The sequence below is a fragment of the Dasypus novemcinctus genome, chromosome 6 (genome assembly GCF_030445035.2).
Source record: "Dasypus novemcinctus isolate mDasNov1 chromosome 6, mDasNov1.1.hap2, whole genome shotgun sequence".
NCBI classification, from domain to species: domain Eukaryota; kingdom Metazoa; phylum Chordata; class Mammalia; order Cingulata; family Dasypodidae; genus Dasypus; species Dasypus novemcinctus.
This window is the reverse complement of record NC_080678.1, coordinates 104,779,409-104,801,029: the sequence shown is the minus strand read 5'-3', so window position 1 is coordinate 104,801,029 and position 21,621 is coordinate 104,779,409.

Here is a 21,621-nt window from a genome sequence, read left to right as displayed (position 1 = left end):
TGTCTATTCTGGGGACATGAGATATTTTAAGCCTTTTCACGAAGGTCGAAATGGGATGTTTATGGCACCTCAACCCTGGCAGACAGATGGAAACAATTAACACCATATCTTGAAATCTCATAGTTGGAAGCTGCTCAGCAGCCCTGATGCCTAAAATCCCTTTTCAGATAGAGAGGGGCAGTGATGGGAAGAGAAGCTCAGTGAGATGGTTTTTGCACCTGGTGCAGTCCAAGCAGGTGAGTATAATCTTCCCAATAGTTCCACTTCCAGACGGCACAAGGCAGCTCAGCGAGGGCAAGTGGGCGCCCTGTGCCCAAGGTCTCCCCCTCAAAGGCAGGGCCCTCGGCTTCCAACCTTGGAGGGTGCGTGTCTTCTTTTTAGCCACCAGGTAGTGAATGTCGAATTAAGGGCCTGTGATAGGTTGAGGAATGGCCCCAAATATACCCACCCCTGGAACTTGTGAATGTCACCTTCTACTGCAAAAATAGGGGCTCTGCTGATGTGATTAAGGTGGGGAGATCATCCAGGGTCACCCAGGAGGCCCTAAATGCAACCAAAGTGTCCTTACGGGGGGAGCAGATCTGCGTCGGAGGAGGAGGCCGGGAGGCACGGAGGCAGAGAGGAGAGCACAGGGGCTCCACGCCAAGGATGGCGGGCGCCGCCAGAAGCTGGGAGAGGCGAGGGGTGGGTTTTCCCCAGAGCCTCTGGAGGTCAGCGGGACTTCACCCCCGCGATGCTGATTTTGGAGTTCATCCTCTGTGACTGGGAGAGGATACATTTCTGTGGTTTTAAGCCACTGTGTTTATGGTAATTTTGTCACAGCAGCCATAGGAGACTGATACAGGCCTCAGGACCAAATTCTGAGAAACAACATTTCAGGGGCAGTGAGAGGGAAAAAGGACGCTGGGAAACTTGGGGGATCCAGGAGTGCGGCGTGACGGGGGAGGGTTGTAGGAGGGGAATCGTTGCCAGACCTCTCGTCCCATCCAGTGTGGCTGTCCCTGGTCCACCACACCCCTTATCTCTGTGCAGTGGTGCCCTGAACTCCAGCTATGGGGGGCCTGAGCGGCCCCAGAGACTTGGGCCAGCTTTCGTCCCAGTGCGGGAATTTCTGCGAGAACGCTGGAAGTATTTAAGGCCAGAGGTCGTCGACAGTGCCTTGGTGGAGGCGAGGGAACGGGAGGAGGTTAATGAGGTCAGAACATCAGATGTGTCTAAAGTCACACAGTTCAAAAGACACGGCACGACACAGCAGTCAGGAGAGGACGGGCGGAGAAGCCAGCACGCGACGTACCTGTGAAGAATCGTGGGTGGCAAATGCACCTGCGCGTCCTCGGGTACGCGGGCCCACCCGCAAGCTGGAGCTCAGTGACCGTCGCTGAGCGGCCGCCGGGGACGTGGACACCGGGCCCTTGGGGCAGGGAGAGCAGGCCTGAGTATAGCTTTTGCTTGGAAACCGTCTGAGCTAACCCCAGGGACTCCACGAGGCATGGAGGGGGTGGCCCTCGGCGCCGTGAGCTCCCGCACCCCTTCAAGCGTGCCCAGAAAGCAAAGCGGCTTCTGCCCGGCTTGGCGCAGCGGGCCGCGTGAGTCCTGCCAGCTAGCGGAGAGAACAAGCCCCTTCTCGGGTTAAATCCCACCCTGGTTTCCTCTTGCCCCCAAGTAAAAGCCAAACCCCTGCCCGTCTGGCTGGTTTGCTCCCTGTTCCCCCACTCTCCGTGCTCCTGCCTCGTCAGCCCTTCCAGGCCCTGGGTTTTGTGCCTGCTGCTCTTTCCACCTGGAAGGTCATTGCCAGGCCTGGCGCCTTCCCCTCCTGCCAGGTTCAGCTCAAACGTGACCTCCCCAGGTCTCTGCTAAAGGGTCCCCTGCTAAGGGGTCCTCTGCTCAGAGGCGTGTTCAGGGGCCTCGTCTTACTTTTCCTTTAGAGTCTTTTGCATTCTCTGGAATTTTCCGGTTGGTCTCTCTGCTCCTTTCGCTCTCCCTCTCCATGCTCCCACGGGAGCACAGCCTCCCAGGGCTGGGAAGGGTGTTCTCCATTCTATTTGCAGCACAGATTGGAAAATGTATTTTGGCCCTTGGTAAGTATTTGTGTTTTAGGGTTCTAGAACCAGCAGGACACACATATACACATATGTAATGTAAAATGATTTATTCAAGGAATTGGCTCATGTAACCATGGACATTGATGGATATTGGCAATTCCAGATTATGTAGGTTGAAAATTCAGATAAAGGCGATGTTGAATTCCTCAGGAGATGCTGGCTGGCTGAAGTCGAGGCAGGAATTCTTCTGACTTCTGAAATCCTCAGTTATGGCTTAAAGACCTCCAACTGCTGGGTGCAGAGACTCCCTTCATTGGTGAAAGCAGTCTCTTTTGTTGATTGTAGATGCAATCCAGTGTAGATGCAATCAGCTCACTGTAGTTGCAAATCCATCTATGGAATACACTCTCAAGAATAATCAGGCCAGGGCTCTCTTGGCCAAAAAACTGGACACCATCCCTTAGCCAAGTTGACACATGAACCTACCCATCACAATCTGTCAAATAAATGCACGATGGGGGCTATGAGTCAGGATGGCCTCAGAGCAGAGGCTCAGGGCTGCTGTCACCATGGCCCAAGTTGGGGGGAGGCCCAAGGAGAAGCACCAAAGAGCAAGCACATAACGCGAGCTTCTAGCCCGCGCCAGCCCGGTGGTGAGGGCGACAGGAGTCCCTCAGAGACGGGGCTGCACCCCAGCATGGGAAGTCACCAAAGGGGCCCGGGGAAGCTCCTGGTGGGAAGGGGGGCCTCGGGGGAAAAGGAGACTGTTCAGCCCTGAGAGGACCCCAGAAGCTTTCAGAAGGTGGAGTCAATTCAGCAGAGGCCTTGGGCCACAGAGGCGAGATCCAGGAAAGGGCTAGAGATGAGGGCAGGGCCATGGAGCCCCCCTAAGGCCGTGCCGCCGTGCGGAGCATCCCACCAGCTGCTGGACAGGCCTCATCTGGGCGGGGGGATGACTCTGCTCTTAAGACAGCTCAAGATGCCTCTTATAACCAGACCAGTCAGAAAAGCTGGAGAGAGGCCAGGGGTGTCACAGTATGGTGGGGAAAGGCTGATGTCTGCTTTCTAGTCCAAGATCACGGACTCTAAAACACTTCACATCATCTCCAGGGACTGCACGGTGTGGTGGTAGAGGGCACTGCCTCAGGAACCAGCCGTGTGAGCTCAACTCCTAGCTGCAGGAGCCCAGGAGAACCTCTGGCCTTCTCGGACCCTCAGTTTCCTCAACTGTGAGATGGGCATGCTGACAGTCCCATTTCAAATGGCTGTTGGCAGGAGTCAAAGAGCAGTGGCCAGCAGCCAATCAGCACGATGGAAATGTTGGCCTGTGCTGTTAGCAGAGTCGGCTCTGAAATGGAATTTGCAACATTATGCACAGGTAACTACACCACTGTGAAATGGAGTTGGTCCATGGAGGGGGGGGTGGCTGGTGGGCTGGAGTCCCTGGAGCGGCTCCCAATAGGCCCCTCCCCAGTGGGCCTCTCCAACAGGCAGCTGCACACGGGGGTGGTGAGGGCTGCCGGCCGAATGCAGACCCCGAGATGCTCCCAGGGTACCCACACTCTCCAGGCCCCACCTCAGCCCTGTGGGCAGATTGCAGCAGTCAGCTGCCACCCCGGGGCCAGTCACGGGGGAGTTTGTGCAGAAAAGTGGCACGCTTGCATTTCTTTCCGCAGCAGGGCCACACGTGTGAGTAAGGACAGTGGGTTGATGGAAGTGGAAGGGAAGGACAGTGGAGAGCTGGCCGGCACTGGCCTCTGGCTTGTGGTTGAGCTCGAGGCGGAAGGTGTGCTTGTGGCACTTCTGGGAACAGGAACGGCTGGAGCGTCAGGCCTCAGGGGACTCCTCAGCGCTGACGACCCAGGGGTCTTGACTGCCCACAGCCGCCGTCCTGCGGTGCCCTCGATGGCAGGTGCACCTTCCCTCTACCCTCGATGGAAAGAAGAAATGGTCGGGCCTCGCGGCTGCTTGGACTCTGTTCACAGAATTTCAGGATAATCCTCTTCAGAGCAGTTTAATATAACTGATAAAAAGTGTCAAGTTCATATTTTGAGAAGAGGGATGGAAATGGAATACATTTTTTCTGGATTTATTAAAAGATGCTTTTAGCAGGGCAGCATTTGAAATGGTTTTAATCTTTTTATCAGAAACATAGACAGAAAACGGTATAAAGAAACATGTAGCTTCATGAGCTAGTGCAAGGCAGACGCCTTTGTAACCATCAGCCGGGCCACGAGATAGAAATTTGCCGCCCTCTCCGGAAGCTACGGCAGGGCTTCCTAACACGGGGTCCGAGATTCATAAACACATGACTCTAAGGGGACGTGTCGGTGTGGGTGTGATAGCGCTATGAAATAATACACAGGATGTGGGGACCTAGTAAGGGGTCCATCGTTGTCACCTGATGGCAAAGGGGCCTTGAGACAGAGGAGGTTAAGAACCCCTGCTCAGGGAAGCGACTTGGCCCAGTGGTTAGGGCGTCCGTCTACCACATGGGAGGTCCACGGTTCAAGTCCCGGGCCCCCTTGACCCGTGTGGAGCTGGCCCATGCGCAGTGTCCCCGTGTAGGGGAGCCCCATGTGCAAGGAGTGCTGTGCCACACAGGGGTGTCCCCCACACAGGGGAGCCCCAAGCACAAGGAGTGTGCCCCGTAAGGAGAGCCGCCCAGCACGAAAGAAAGTGTGGCCTGCCCAGGAATGGCGCCGCACACATGGAGAGCTGACAACAAGATGATGCACCAAAAAGAAACACAGATTCCCATGCCGCTGACAACAACAGAAGCGGACAAAGAAGATGCAGCAAATAGACAAAGAGAACAGACAACCGGGGTCGGGGGGAAGGGGCGATAAATAAATAAATAAATAAATAAATAAATCTTAAAAAAAAAAACAAAAAAAAGAACCCCCACTCTACGGCCATCGCCCTACTGGCCCTCTGAGAGCAACCGCTACCCTGGCATTTGTACTCACTATTTCTATTTGTTTCTTTCTAGTTCTACCTCCTAAGTGTGTGTCCCTAGACACTACAGCTTAGTCTTACCTAATTAAAAAATTTTTAAATATTTTTACCTAGAGTCTCTCCCTCTATCCTTTTTTTTAAGTTATTAAGCTATAATGCACACACTATAAAATTCACCTTTGTAAGGTATATAATTCAGAAGTTTTAGTATGTTCACAAAGTTGCACAATCACCTCCACTAATTCCAGAATGTTGTCATCACTTGCTCCCCCAAAACCCTGACAACAACCCATATCCTTTAGCAGTTATACCCACTCCACCTCCCTCAAATCCTTGGCAACCACAAATGTACTTTCTGTCCCTATGGATATGGATGTGTCATATAAATAGTGTTTTGGGGTCATATATGTGGTCATTTGTGATTGGCTTCTTTCACTCAGCATAATGTTTCCAACGTTCAACCATCTTATAGTATTTCATTCCTTCTGCTGAATAATATTCCATTGTATGTATACACCACCTTTTTTTTAATCCAGTCTCAGTTAATGGATATTTGGGTTGGTTATTATATAATACTGTTGTGAACGTTCTGAACTTTCTTACACAGATTTTGTGTAGGCATATTTTCATTTCTCTTGAGTATATATCTAGGAATGGAATTGCCAAGTCCTGTGGTAATTCTGTGTTTAGCCTTTTAAGGAAATGTCAAACTGTTTTCCAAAGTGCCTATATTGATTTACATTACCACCATCAATGCATGAGGGCTCCAATTTCCCACATCCTTGCTAACACTTGTCATTGTCTGTTTTCTTTCTTTTTTTTTTTTTTTAACTATGGCCATCCTGTTCAATGGGAAGTGGTTTCTCCTTATCGTTTTAAATTTATGTTTCCCTAATGACTAATGGTGTTGAGAATCTTTTCATGTTCTTATTGGTTATTTTTCTATCTTTTTTGGAGAAATGTCTATTCAAATTCTTTGCCCATTTTAGTTGGGTTGTCTTTTGTTGTTGAGTTGTAGTTCTTTATATATTTTGAATATTAGACCTTTACCAGATATATGATTTATAAATATTTTCTGTTGTTCTGGGCCTTGTCTTTGCACTTTCTTGATAGTGTTCTTGAAACATAGAGGTTTTTATTTGCAACAAAGGCCAATTTATCTCATTTTTTGCTCGTGCTTTGGCTGCTAGAAAGAATCCATTACCACATTTGTGGTCATGTAGGTTCTTTCTACATGTTCTTCAAAGAGTTTCTATATTTTTTTCTCTTACACTATACCTTTGATCCATTTTAAATTAATTTTTATATATAATATGAGGCAGGGGTTCAACTTCATTCATTTCAGTGTGGTTATCCAGTGGTCTTAGCACAATTTACTGAAAAGACTATTCATTCCCCATTGATTTGCCTTGCCACTCTTGTTTAAATCAATTGACCATAATTGCAAGCATATATTTTTGGATTCTTAATTTTATTTCATTGATCTATATGTCTATTATTATGCCAGCACCACACTTTCATGATTTCCTTAGTCTTGTTGTATGTTTTTAAATCAGAAAGTATGAGTTCTTGAAATTTTTTCTTCTTTTTAAAGATTGTTTGCAGATTCTGGTTCCCTTGCAATTCCTCTATGAACTTTAGAACCAGCTTGTCAATTTCTACTAAAAAAGGCAGCTGGGAGTTTGGTAAGGTTTGGTGATGAATTTGTAGGTTAATTTGGAGAGTATTGCCACTGAACTATATTGTCTTCCTATCCATGCATTTTTGTGTTCTTTCCATCTGTTTGGCTCTTCTTTAATTTCTTTCAATGATGTTTTATAGTTTTCAATGTATAAACTTTGTACTACTTCTATTAAATTAAATTATTTTATTCTTCTTGATATTTTGATTCATCTTATTGTGAATGAAATTATTTTCTTAATTTCTGTTTCACTTTGTTCATTCCTAGTATATAGAAACACAGTAGATTTTTATAATGATCTTGTATCCTGCAACCTTGTGGAACTTGTTTTTGGCTCTAGTAGTGTTGTTGTGGCTTCTTTGGGATGGTGACCATTTGTCCCTTACTCTTTGTATGGGCCATACTCTCTCATTTCTTTGCATTCTGCATAAATTTTAGTTGAAAACTGGACATGTTACCCTTGATACTATACTTAAACTTAGCCAAAAGGCCAAGAAGTGATGAAAACTGGACATTTTAAACAGCGTAATGTAAGATCTCTTGAAATCAGATTTTCACCCTCCCCAGGGTCTGTTGTTGGGTTGCGTTACTATTGTTGCTGGCCGATTAGTTACTTTCCTGAACGGTGTTGAAGTCTGTGTTCTTTGTCATCTGTGGTCCCTAAAGTCTCTCCTTGGCTAACTTAGCAGTCAGCTAACGATTGGGCAGAGGTTTCTTTAAGTGCCTGGAACCCATAAGGCTCCCTGCCTTGCCGAGGAACTTTGCGGGTGTTGGGGCATGTCCTTAACACTTAGCTAGGCAGTTCTCACCCCTGCCTTAGCCTTCACATCCTACTCACACAGAGCCTCATGGTTTGTCAGAAGCAAGAGCTTAGGGTCGTTTCAGGTTTTTCTTGAGCATGCGCACAGCCTTGGAAATGCACACATTCATGTAAGGAGTTCTGAAAAGGTTGATTCTGACAATTTTTGCCAACGTTCTCATTTCTTTTAAGGAGAGGATTTCAGAGGCCCTTACTCTGTTACACCCAATTACTTTACTTACTCTTTCCTGGCTTTATAATTTATTCTCTGAGGAGCACAGACTGTTTGACCTGCAGAGTTTTCCAAGTTCAGATTTTGCAATTGCCTGCTATCTGCAGTTCAACATGCCCTCCATCTTCTGAAGTTCATCAAAATTAGCTGTTAGTTGTGATATCTGATCTAAATCAGATTTGATTCCTTTAACAAGACTGTAAGTGTTGGTATGTTCTTAATAACAGAGGTACAATGTTTGAATTTTGAAGATAAATCTATAACGCAGTCAAATTTAGAGTGGTATATGCATTTATTTTTTAAAATAAAAAAACAGGAGCAAGCACAAATCTCACCCAAACAAGCCTAGACTCTTTGGAGTCTATTACATAAGAATAATTCAATATGCTGGTTTGCTGAGTCTCAAGTTTTTAATATCCAGCCTCATCTATAACTATAACAACTAGTAATATTCTAGTCATAGTATATTAATTACCTATCAGTGCTGGGTTACAGTTGCCTGATAATAATTGTAAAAGCTAACAATTACATAATGTTTGGTTTGTGCTAGGCACTTTTCTGACTTCTCCATATTTCATAAACTTCTCATTTGCCTCTACTTGGCCTGTGGTAAGTTGGGAATATAAAATACACAGTATCTACATTTTGTTCCTCCAATTCAGATGTGTTAGAAAGTGTTGACTGTATCATGGCCAAGAATCCCTAAATCCTCAATTTCAGTCTCTGCATTTTTAAAGCTTGCCCCAAAGTCTACAAGTAGGGAAATAATGTCTTCTGCTTGAGTGCAACTAATCAAAGCTGTTCACCTCTGTAATTTAAGAATTTTGTCATCATCCTCCCCAAAAACCCATAACCATTAGCAGTTATTTCCTATTAGTCCTCCTGCAAACTCCTGGCAACCACAAATCTAGGTGATGGTAGAGTTATTGTGAAATGGTATATCTACCAAAGGAGCAGACATGCCAAACCAAGCCACTTCATACATGTGTGTATATTTGTGTGCACACACAGCAGCACATTTCCACATGGTGTCAGTGGTATGAGGCGTCTGACTCCAAATATGACTTGCCAGCCTGGATGTCCTTGAGCCGAGCAATCACACTTAGGGAAGCACCTGCCTCTGTGCGTGTGTGTGAGTGCTTTACGTGTATGTTCAGATTTATTGGTTAATGCTAACTTGTGTTCCAGGGTGACTGGTTGAACCAATTTGTACTTTACCCTGCAGTATGTGAGAGTTTCCACTGTTGCTGATAGCACCAAGTGGTGGCATATGATCTACTTTTCCCCATCTAGTTGGTTTGGAATTATTTTTTATTTTGAAATGGTTGTAGATTCACATACGGTTGTAAAAAGTAATACAGAGCATTCGCATGTTTCCTTTGCCTCATTTCTCTCAAACGCAGCTACTATAGTGTAAACATAACTATCCCAACTTGGATAATGACCTGTATGCATTCTGCTGATCTCACTCAGATTTGCCACTTTACTTGTGTGCATTTGTCTGTGTGTGTGTATTTCATTTTGTGTGACTTTATCACCAGTTCAAGTAACACCATTACAATCAAGATATGTAAAGCAGTTCCCTTAAGCACAAGGACCCCTCTTGTTTCCGTTTTATAACCACACCCACTTACCTCTCTCCTAATCCTTAATCCCCGGCAACCACTCATCTGTTCTCCATTTCTCCAGTTTTGTCATTTCAAGAATGTTGTATAAATGGAAGCATACAACCGTTTGGGGTTAGCTTTTTCCCCAGTCTAATTCTCTGGCAATTCATCCAACTTGTTTCATGTATTGATAAGTTACTCCTTCTTATTGCTGAGGAGGATGCCATGGTTTGGAGGTCCCTCAGCTTGTTTACCCCTTCGCCCACCAAAGGACATCTGTTTTTTTTCTGGTTTGGGGCCACACAAATAAAACTGTAATGGGCATTCACAGAAAGGTTTCTGCATGCACATAAATTACAATTTTCTGTGATAAAAGCCCAAGAGTGCTATGGCTGAGTCATATGGTAGCAACACAATTGGTTCTGTAAAAACTTCCAAACTCTTTTCCAGCACAGATGCATCATTTTACATTCCCACCAGAAATATTTACGTGATCTAGTTTCTCTGCATCCTTGCCAATAATTGGTGTTGTCATGGTGCTTTATTTCAGCCGTTCTAATAGGTGGATGTGCTCTCTTATTGTGGGGCTAATTTGCATTTCCCTAATGGCTGGTGATGTTGAACATCTTTTCATGGGCTATTTTCCATCTGTATATCCTCTTGGGTGAAATGTGTATTCATGACTTTTGCCCATTTTCTAATTGCATTGTTTCCTTTCTTACTGATGACTTTTAAGCCTTCTTTATATATGCTAGGTATGAGTGGATACGTAGTTTACAAGTTGTTTTCTTCCTGTGCATAGCTTGTCTTTTCTTCTTCTTAACAGGGTCTTTCTCAAAGCAAATATTTTAAAACTTGATGAGGTCTAGATAATCCATTTTTCTTTTTAAGGATCATATTTTTGTTGTCAAATCTAGGAACTCTTTCTCTAGTTCTAGATCACAAAGAGTTTCTCCTATGTTTCTTTCTAAAATTTATAGTTTTGTGTTTTACATTAAATCTAATATCCATTTTATTTAATGTTTATACAACATGAAATTTAGGCCAATGTTAAATTTTCTTCTATTGATGTAGCACTATTTCTTGAAAAGGTTGTCTATCCTCCATTACTCCAGAATTGCTATATTGAAATGACAGTTTTAACTAGCCGCACCATCCTAGGAGAATTTTACTGTATATATTTTTTCTAGTCATTAATTGAGTGGGCAAAAAATACATTCAATATTTTTGCATGATATTTATTTGGGGATTCAGGGATTTCCCATCTGAGAATCATAATCTTGTCCTTGTTTTTCCTTTAATAAGTAGCCTTTCACTATGGGTATAGAGAACTTAAAAAGTGGCTGAATGGGATGTGTAAAGTGTCAAGGCAAGTTGGAAAAAAAGGAGAAAAGCAAAAAAAAAAAAAAAAAGAAGGGCTAGGGCCTTAGCCTCCAAGCCTTCACCTTTTACCTGCACTACCCACCCTGCTTTCCTGCCTGCGATCCCTTCTTCCCAGGCTCATCGCCCAGGAAGCCTGACCAGTTCTGGAGCTGGCCCCGGGGAGTTGCCCACCGTGGTGGGGTCCTTTCCGCTCAAGAGATGAAGGCCCTTTTCCCTGGGTACTCCTCCTTTTCTTCCTGAGACGGGAGGAAACCAGCCCTAGAGGCTTCTGTAGAGCGCTGAGCAGGGGCACGTGGAAGGCTTGACTTGGGGGGGGGCCCACCCTGCCCCAACGCAACACCACGCCCGAAGCACTGGCCGTTGGCAGGACCCGTGACGTCGCCAGTTAGCAAAGGCCCACCTGGCTCTCCCAGCTGGCCCCCGGCCCCAGCCCCGGGGCTCCCTGGGGATTGGCGGGGGCAGCTTGGTGGGATCAACTTCTGTGTGAGCCTCGGTCTACAGGACAGCGGCTAAGAAGCGCAGGAAGAGGAGCCCGTCGCCCTCACCGCCTCCTCCAGCTCCACTGCTGGATGCGGTGGGGAGTCTGCACTTCCCCTCACCCTGGGACTTCAGGGGGTTCTCCCTGCTGGGGCAGAGCCTGCAGACCCTCAGGGAAGGGGCCGGCGCTGAGTCCCGTTCTGCCTGCGGCAGGAGGGCAGATCACGCAGCCGTGGGCTGGAGGCAAAGCGGTGGTGCCCCCTCTCCTGGACAGAGGGTAGCTCTCGGCCGCCACTTGGGCGCCCTTCGGAAGGAGCCCGGCTCTTGGGTGCCCTTGTCCATTCATTCATCTAGTCATTTACCCGTGCATCTGGGAGTTGATTTATGGACATGTGCTCTGGCGCTGAGACCCAGCCGGCAGGGCTAGCCCCCGGCCGGCCCCCCTTTGCTCCACTCCTGGGCGTTGCTGGGCTGAGCAGGCCGAGATGCTGGACGGGACAGCAGCTTGCCCGTGGGCCCAGGTGCACTCTGCCCTGTGTGTCTGCAGGGCTGGCCCAGGTGCGCTCTGCCCTGTGTCTCTGCAGGGCTGGCCCAGGTGCGCTCTGCCCTGTGTCTCTGCAGGGCTGGCCCAGGTGTGCTCTGCCCTGTGTCTCTGCAGGTGCTGGCCGCGCCTCCGTGACGCTGCCCAGTGCTGTGCAGGCCTGGGGAGGACCTCGAAATACACGAAGCTGCAAAGGCAGGGAAGCCATGTGGGGTCTTAGAATCGCAAGGCAGGGAGCGCAGCGTCAGCAAGCACCCCAGACCGTGTCCCATCGGGGCATTTCCAGGCCGGGGTTTTTATAGCAGACCAGGCAAGTCGTTTGTGGTTGGTGGGTATTTGGGGTGCTGCATTTGTCCTTCAGGTTAGGTAGCAGGCTGAGTTCTTTTTCTTACGGTTTGCCTTTTGTTGTTCAGATGTCCCTGGGTGTTTTGTTTTTCTCCCCAGGAGGCATCAGGACCTCCCAGGTGGGAGGTGGGTGCTCAGCCACTTGAGCCCGTCCACTCCCTCGCTGGGGTGTTGAGGAGCCTGTGCCTGAGGCTTTGCAGACTCTGGTGGTTTGTGACACCTGAGACCTGCCTGAGAGCCACTTCCCACGTGGCCTCCCGCCTCCACTTAACTCTCTTAGCCCTAGAAACTGCATTTCATTTTATTTCTAACAGTCTCCATGCTGGTGCAGGCGGGGGCTGCTCAGGGAGAAGGCTGGCTGCAGGCTCTCCGGCTGTCCCCTCCCGTGGGGAGGCTGGTCAGCCCCCAGGACTGGCAGCCACGCCCTGAAGGCGCTGCGGGTGACAAAGCTCACGCCATGGGAAAAGGGCAGGTTCACAAAGAAAGAGCCAAGGGCCCTAAGCGAGCCCCACAAGATGGGACACTACACCAGGCCACCAGGGCTGAGGGGGCAGCACCCACAACAAAGGGATACACTTTTTTTGATTGGGGGGCCCCTCCCCAGGTCTCAGACCCGGTGGGGGCAGCTGAGGCTGCAGCCCAGGGTGACAGCGAGCTCTCTGGATCACTGGGGCCAGCGGGGGTCCGCAGTCCCCCAGTGGGCAGAAAGGACCCCAGGGGCAGGGGTGATCGCTGGGTGTGGGCCAGGGGGCTAGCATGGGGAGGGGGAAAGCTCTGGGGTGCAGGCGGGCACAGGTGGGGGCGCTGATGCCACAGGAAGCCCAGAGTGCAGCCTTGAGGGCTGCGCAAGAAGGGGGTGACCTGGCCAGGGCGCGTGGTGGGGTTCGCAGGACCCCCGGGGGACCCCAGCCGCACCGCTGGCCCTTCAGAATTTAAGACGAGATGGTGGGCCCACTGGATGGAATGGAGGCGAGTATGGACCATGAAATCCAATGGATGTGTCATGATGATGAGAACGAGTGTTGTTGGGGGGGGAGAGGGGGGGTGGGGGGGTGGGGATGAATGGGACCTCACATATATATTTTTAATGTAATATTATTACAAAGTCAATAAAAAAAATGATTTATGTTAAAAAAAAAAAAAAAGTGGAGGGGGAGCTCCTGGCCTGGGCCGTGTCCCTCCAGCGCCCTCTGCTGGCGGGAAGGAGTGCTGCAGGGCGGCCGAGCAGGGAGTGACCATGACTGTGGAGTGGACAGACATCCGGACACCCAGGCGTCCACTCAGAAGTGGCCAGGGAAGGCGCAGGTCCCGGGCCTGTAGGAGCCCCCCTCCCCTCTGGTGGGCAGCTACAGCATCCCCGGGAGAGCGCTGCCTGGTCTCAGGCCTGTGCCCAGGGGTGTCCAGCTTGTGCCAATTTCCCGGTGGGCCTGACGTCCCTTTGTGCTTTACTTGGGCACCCCCAGCTGCCAAGGCCTCTGGGTGCAGGAGCTAGACACTACTTCCCCCATAACCTGTGCCCACCTGTGTGCAGGCCTCAGGGCTGTTCCCTGGCCTTGCTCACAGTCCAGCTGAAACCCCGGTCCCGCGTGGGGCCTGCCGGCCAGTCCCCGGCTGCTCTCGGGGGGGCCGGCCTCTGCCCTCCTGGTCGTCGCCTTGGTTTCAGGTTCCTCGGGCTACGTGGTCTGCCTTGGTCAGCCCTGCTCTCTGCGGCCGGAAGCCTGTCCTTCCAAGCCCATGTTTCCCACAGAGACTGCTCCTTTCAAGGCCCCTGAACAGCTGCAGGGACGCGACGAGGAGGGGGAGCCAGAGGCGGCTCAGGTAAGCGTGCAGGGCTCCGGCAAGGCCTGTGCGGGGCTCGGTGCCCCGGCTCCCAGCGCCGCCCTCGCTAGCCTGGTTCTGAATGGGTTAAAGACCGTTTTTCCCAGACTTCCCTTCCGGCAGCTTATGAGCTCCTGAACCAGCACCAGGCCATGTCCCCAAGCCCCAATTTCTACATCTGTGACCTGGGACTGATAACTGCCTAATCCATCAGGTTATTATAAATCTGCAAAAGGAAGTATGCCAAAGCTGGATAAGTGGCCTGGCACTGGTACCATCGGCCAGATATCACAGAAACCCTAAAAGTGACCCCACAGGTCCTCGTCTAGCATTTACCCTAAGGTGTGAGCACAGGTTTACTCAGCAGCAGCAAGGTTTTATTTGCGTTGTTGGATTAGTCATAATTGGAAACAAGCTAAAGGAGACGTGGAACGTAAACAGCTATTGAAACGAATGTGGAAGTTTGTATAATGACCTGAAAAGGCATTTAATACACACGGTGTGGATAAGCACACACACGCAGGCTCTAAAAGCATGTACAGCAAGGTGTTTGCAGTGATTATCTCTGGACGGCAGCATCAGGGGTAATTTTGTTTTTCTCTCAATGGACATGTTTTGCTTCCAAATAGCAAGAAGTTCCAAAAGGCAATTTTTGGGTCTAATTTTAAAAAGAGGAAATTCCAAGGAAATAAAGAAGGCAGGCACACAGCACTGGGCGGGCTGCCCTGTGGGCGTTGAAGCAGGGGCTTCTGTCCTTCCATCCTTGGTGTTTCCAGGAAAAAGTGCAGATCTGGAAATTCTGCTCCTCTCAGGACATGTCCTGGCCGGGGGCTGCTTTTCTTTGGGGCTCTGAGGAGCACAGTAGGCCCATGGGTCTCCAAGTGGGATCATGGCTCCCTGTTGTGAGATCAGAGTCCCCTCCGCAGGGGCCCGGGAGCCTGGGCAGGGGCCCCAGGGTGCACAGTCGTGAGCTCAGAGTCCCTGCCACAGGGCCCTGGGACCCGGGCCGGGGCCCCAGGGTGCACAGAGGCTCTGGCGCTGCTCGGGGCTGCTCCCCCACCTGCTCAGCCTCATCTTTCTGGAAATGAGGGTGCAAAAGCTAAACGTCCCTGCTGTGGTGTCATATCCATCAATGGGACGGACAGCTGGTTTAGGGGAACAATTTTGGGCAAAGAAGAGGGCTAATTGCCCCATGTGACACTGAACACTTGCCCTGCCCTAGAGATGCAAAAACAAAACCCACGTCCATGAAACTCACAGGACCCCTCAAAAGCCACAGATCTTTCCGTGGCAAGTTTCATTCATTCAACATCTTCCCTCCAAAGTCTGCAGAATTCTTTCCTAAAAAGAGAGATCTTATGGGCACTGAGAAGCCCCACAAAAATAAAAAATGGACATTTGTGCCTCTGAGCACAAAGTGGTGAATGTCCAAATCATGTGAGTCTAAGTCCAGGTTTGAGGTCTGATTTGGGCAAGTCCCCTAACCTGCCGTTATTTTAATTTCCTCCTTTGTCAGGTTTAGGATAATGAAAATACCTACCTCACTGGTGGTTGTGAGGACTGAGTGAGTTTAATATGAGCAAAGGACGTAGAGCAAGGCCTAGGGATTGTAATTGCTCTGTGTGTAATACCGACAATTATTTTTATTCTTAGTACCATATTCAGGTACTTTTAACTTTATCCTCATGAGCTTTCAGGCAAAATACTCACTTTATAGATGGGGAAAATGAGGCTCAGAGAGGTCACACAATGCTATTCCCATCACATCAAACTTCTTCCAGACAAAATGTGTTGCTTTTTAATCAGGTTGAACTGTAGCATGTCAGATACAAATGTTTCTGTTTATAAGAACCACAGATATAGATTTTCTTTACTTAAGAAGTCCTGGGCTTGGTTATCAGCTCAGCATTGTCATCAAGGTTCCAGACTATTTCCATTCCACTCTACTTAGCTACTAGTTTTTTTTCTTTAGGCTTGTTACCTCATGGTCACAAAATGGCTGCATGGTTCCATGAAGCACATCAGAGATTAAGGCAAGGACAATGGGAAAATATGGAATCAGTCACATTCAATCCCTCAGACTATAAAGCAGAAGCTTTCTCAGAAGCCTCTCCCTCCCCCAATGGACTTCCCTTACGTCTTTAGCCAAAACTGGGGCATAGTCACTGCCAGGAAGCAAATTTCTAGCTTTCCAGCCTCTACTGCAGTGTCTGCCACATGTGGGAAATGAATTGTTTTTTCCAGAGGGGACAAATCTAATCATGTGCTTTTTTCTCTCTCGGGCAGATGCACGTCTATTCTTTAGGAATGACCCTCTACTGGTCAGCAGAGTTTCATGTTCCACCAAACCAGGTCTGTAACAAGATACTCAAAATCCCACCAGCTCGTGCCTTTGGGTTTCTCTGAAGGTTTTCTCCTGGGCAGGGACCACACCTAGTGAACATATGCACCCCTGCCCTCTCCTCCTGGGTTCTGGGCAGATATTGCCAATCAATCACAGAACGCCTTCCTGCTACACACCCTCTCCTTGTAGGTTCTGGGCAGACATTGCTAATCAATCACAGAACGCCTTCCTGCTGAGTCCACAAACAACCTCAGAATCCTGCTCAACATAGCATGTGAGGCATTTTGGGATTGGCAAGCAAGATGAGACTCATTTGCCATCCCTGCTCAGAGGAAGTAGCAGGCTAGAGGAATTTATAAAAATGAGCCCCTCCTAAGGTGAGGTGCTTGCCTTAAAAGGTTCTCAACAAATTTGGGAAAGTGTTCCCTGCAATATCGCCCCTGGGTGATTTTTCGCAATTGTTCCTTAAAAGAGCATGAAGAAGCTTAAAGACAGAAGTGTTTCAACTTTTTTAGGTCTTTTTCTTTTGTATTTATTTTTATTTCCCCTCCCCCTTGCAGCTTGCTTGTTGTCCTCTGTGTCCATTCGCTGCGCGCTCTTCTGTGTTCTCGCAGACAACCCTCTTTTTGTTGCGTCACCTTGCTGAGTCGGCTCTCTGTGGCACCTGTGGGCCGGGCGGCACTCTGCAGCGTGCGGGTGAGCTCGCCTTCACAAGGAGGCCCCGGGATGTGAACCCAGGGCCTCCTGTATGGTAGATGGGAGTTCAACTGGGCCACAGTGCTTCCCTCAACTTTTTAAATGTTTAAACTTTATCATAGCATTTTGCAAAATTTTTTACTTTATCAGCATTTTACAAAATTTTTGAATATGACAAGCTGCCTGGCCGAATCCCAGTGAAAGCTGGTCTCTGGCTGGATCGGGGGCACTGGGCGTGGTGTGCATGTGTGAACTTTCATCTGAAACCTATAAAAACTTGTTAGAAACTAGTGCTGCAAGGGCATGTGCCGGAGAACACAGACCAGCAGCCCTCCCTCTCTCCCTCCCTCCTTCCTTCTCTCCTTCCTTCTTTCCTTCCTTCCTGACTTCCTGCCTTCCTGCCTTCTTCCTTCCTGCCTGCCTGCCTGCCTCCCTCCTTCCTTCCTTCCTCCCTCCCTCCCTCCCTTCCTTCCTCCCTCTCTCCCTCCCTCTTTCCTCCCTTCGTCTCTCCCTTCCCTCCTTCTGGCTTACCCTGCCCCTCCAATCCAACATCCAGGTGCTTCCTGCATGCTCTTCCTAAAGTAGACACCTGCCTACGTCCCTCTCTCTTGAACTCCTTCTTAGCTCCCCACTACCCAAAGGGTTTGCTCTACCTTCACAGCACACCCCTGTGGGGCCCAGAACAGGGCTCCCTACCAGGCTCTGGTTCCTCCTGGATTACTCCCATGGTCAGGGTCAGCTTAGACCACGTGGCCTGGGCAGTCCAAGAGGCCATGCTCCAAGCCTCACGCCTGGGCTAATCCTCTGCTGTCACCTCTTGGAATCCTTAACACTTTTGAAGGAGGGCCTGACACTGCCATTTTGCCCTGGGCTCCGGCCCTGCCCTCAGTGGCCCTCCCTTTGGGGCCTCTGCCACCTCATTTATATCTCAGGATTTTGCTTCCATGGTTTTCCCTCCACCTGCAACTCAACCCCCGAAATTTCTCCTGGTCCCAGTTCCCTCCCCAGGACACTTCCTATGACCCCAGGCTGGGTCCTTCCCATGTCCTCCTGTCTCTCTAAGTGACAGTTGTCCTCGTGGGCTGTCAACCTCATCAAGGCAGGGGCTGTCCGCCCCCCTCTGTGCATCTGAGGACCTCTGCAGTCCCAGGCACGGGAGAGGCCCCTGATTTGCAAAAACTAAGATACAAATTCCCACCCTATGCCCCATGGCTAGAAACGGCTGTGCAGCCTTCACCTGGGTCGAGTGTGGCAGCACCTGAGCTCTGGTCTGAACCTGAGGCCTCCCTGCAAGGTAAGAGATGACAGGCTGCCCAGGCAAATCCCAGCGAGAGCTGGCCTCTGTCTGGGTCGGGGTCACTGGGCACAGGGGAAACCCTTTCTGGCCGGCGCCTGGTTTCCACAAGACTTCACTGCACATACTGGGGCTCTCTCTGCACCCCAAAGGGCATTGAGGCTTAAAAAGCAGCACAGCACACGGACCTGAGGCAGAGAACTGCTCAGCGGCGGGGCTGCGGTGCCGGAGCTCGGGTCTGCTCTGAAGCTGTCGAGGAGGCGCAGGCCCTGTGCTCCCCGTGACGAGCCGCCTGCCTCCCGTAGTCTCCAGCAGCCCCGGCGAGCGCCCCCCGGCAGCACGCCGAGGTCCGCACCGGCTCCTGCTCCCCAGCCCGGCGGCTCGGCCAGCCTGCGCACGGCCTTCTGCTGGCCACGTGTGGGGGCTTGCAAGCGGCGGCCACTGCCGTTGGTTCTGGAAGCCTGCTGCGCTCCCCAGAAGTGGCCGCTCACCCCGCCCCGCCTCCACGTCAGACGGCTGGTGGGCTTGGTCCTGGGCACCATCACCGTGGTCAGTGTAGACCTGCGCATCCCACCACGGTGGCCACGAGCCATGCGGGCTGTGTAGACCCGTGCACTCCACCACGGTGGCCACGAGCCACGCGGGCTGTTTAAATTTAAATGAGTCAAATTTAAATCAAGTAAAATGAAGTTAAGTTAGAAGGCCAATTCCTCTGTCATCTCGCCACATTTCAAGAGCTTGAGAGCCATTGAGGCCAGCAGCTCCCATATTGGATAGGGTAGATGATCTAGAACATTCTCATCACTAGTCCTAGTGAAAATCTTTAGACAAGTCCAGTTTCCTAACATGGCTACAACCCCTGAGATCTCTAAGAGTTCCTCTTGACATGAAAGCAATCATGTTTACTATCCGTAAGTCAGTTCACGTATCGAAATTTGACTCCAGTTTCCTACAGGTTGGGTGAGGCCTAGAACCAAATTTTGACAGATGAACTGCCTCACAGTTGATCAACATGGCTGTTTTCATGTCAAGAGACGCTACCAAGGCTCTCAGGGCTGTGAGCAAAGTCCCTGGCCACTCCCCCCTCTGCTCTCTCTGCTATCTTGTGCCCCACGGAGGGGTGCCGAGTGATGCTTGTCATGCGGCACTGTTTGCTGCCCTGTGCACTCCCCACTGCCTAGCAAGGGACCTGGCATACAGCAGGCATTTGACTTGCATTGGTTTTCCTCAAAGCAAAGCTGGAGACAGGGACCCTGTAAGTTGTTTGTTGGGGCTCCTAGTGTGTGTGTGTGTGTGTGTGTGTGTGTGTGTGTGTGATATGGCATGAGGAGAGGAGAGGGGAGAGGCTGAGCAGGGCGGTGGTCTCTAGTGGAGACGAGCCTCAGCCTGATCCTGCGGGGAGCTCCAGAGCCCGAATTTCACCCCAGATTGGTCCCCCTGGAGGCAAGGGCAGGGCTGGGATTGGGGGACTTAGGTATGGTATCGATGGTACACATTTTAAGGAGCTTTGCATTTTAGAAGAAGCAGAGGGAGGCAAGGCTAGAGACCAGCTGGGAGTTGAGGGACAAGCTGGAGAACGGAGACCACGACTGAAGCAGACGCCGTGAGGCTGGAGAGGAGGAGAGAGGTGGGGGTGCTGCCAACGAGGGGGCAGACCATGGCTCTCCCATGCTGTGCCCTGCCGGGAATCCTGTCCTTCTGGCATGTGAACATGCTCCTGTCAATGGAGTCAGAGGCTTCATGGGCAAGGAGGGTATATTTATTTGAAAGACGTGAGGACGTCCACGGATGCCACTCACCTCTGCTGGACGCCACAGTGGCCTGCAGAGTTTCCGTCAGGGACGGATAACGTACATTTCCATCACTTATTCCACGTTCCTGGGACGCTGTGCTGGGCCACTACCATGAAGCGTCCACACAGGGCAATGCGGGGGGACAGGTAAGCCAGCAACTTAGAGACAGGTGAGGAGGGACCAAGGAAAGGCGGATAGAAGGACATCGACGGGGGCCCCGAGGGCAGAAGGAGGGCCACTGAGAAGTCGAGAGGAGGGCATCTGGGTGTGGCAGGCTCAAGGACGCTGGCCAGGGAGGCACAAGCTGCCCAGGAAGAAGCAGGAGAGCAGAGGCCCCTAGGAGGTGGGGGTGGGCGTGAGCTGCACATGGGCGGGTGGGCGAGAGTGCGTTCGGGTTGCTAGGGAGAAAGAATGCATCCTTGGGTGCACCTGCCACCCGGGCGTCGTGCCTGGCAGCCCACCTTGCATGTGTCCGTGGGCATGCCCCCTCCTGACCGTGGGCCGTGGGTACCCTTGACCTTCAGGTGGAGAGGAGAGTGCTGGAAGACAGCTCCTGCGGCAGCAGGGCAGAAGGCACCTGTTCAGGAAGAGGTTGCACCTGGCCAGCAGTGCGAGCCTGCCGCCTCAGGCTCTGGGGCACCCCCGCCCCAGCAGAGGTGGGTGCTGTCCCAAGCAACCTGTGGGTGGGTGGGTAGCTCCTGCTGTGACAGTGGAGATAGCCTGTGGCAGGTACACTCGTCCAGGAAGCCCTCCAGGTGAAACGGCTGAGCTTGGGACCGCTCTTGGTTCTGGGGAACACTTCATGTGGGGATACACTATAATAGAATTATTTACCTCAAATTATGACCCTTTTTTAGTAAATTCCATCTAAGTTGATAAAACAAATTTTTAAAAAAAGCAAGAAAATTTCCCTGTAATGAGTTTCTAGGTGGAGTGAGAAGCCATTTGTAAAAGACTCTTTTTGTTATTCTCTTTTTTTTTAAGATTAATTTAATTTATTTATTTCTCTCCCATTCCCCCCACCCCCATTGTCTGCTCTCTGTCCATTAGCTGTGTGTTCTTCTGTGACTGCTTCTATCCTTATCAGCAGCACCAGGAATCTGTGTTTCTTTTTGTTGCGTCATCTTGTGTGTCAGCTCTCCATGTGGGCGGCACCATTCCTGGGCAGGCTGCACTTTCTTTTGTGCTGGGCAGTTCTCCTTACGGGGTGCACTCCTTGCACGTGGGGCTTCCCCACGTGGGGGACACCGCGGGGGACACCATGCTTCAGCACTGTGCATGGGATATCTCCACACGGGTCAAGGAGGTCCGGGGTTTGAACTGCGGACCTCCCATGTTGTAGGTGGATGCCCTAACCACTGGACCAAGTCTGCTTCCCTTGTTATTGCCTTAAATGCATTAAAAGAGTGGCTACTTGTCAACCAAATCTGAGTTTTAAAAAAAAATTAATGTTATTATTTGTTGTCCCTGAAACAAAGGTTCCCCTTGCTATTAGACTTCATCTCCTCACTACTCTGCCCTAAACCTCTGTTACCTCATTTTCTGCATGAGGAAACAGAGAGGTTAAGTAATTTTGCCAAGGCCACAGAGCTGGGAACTCGTGAAGCAGGT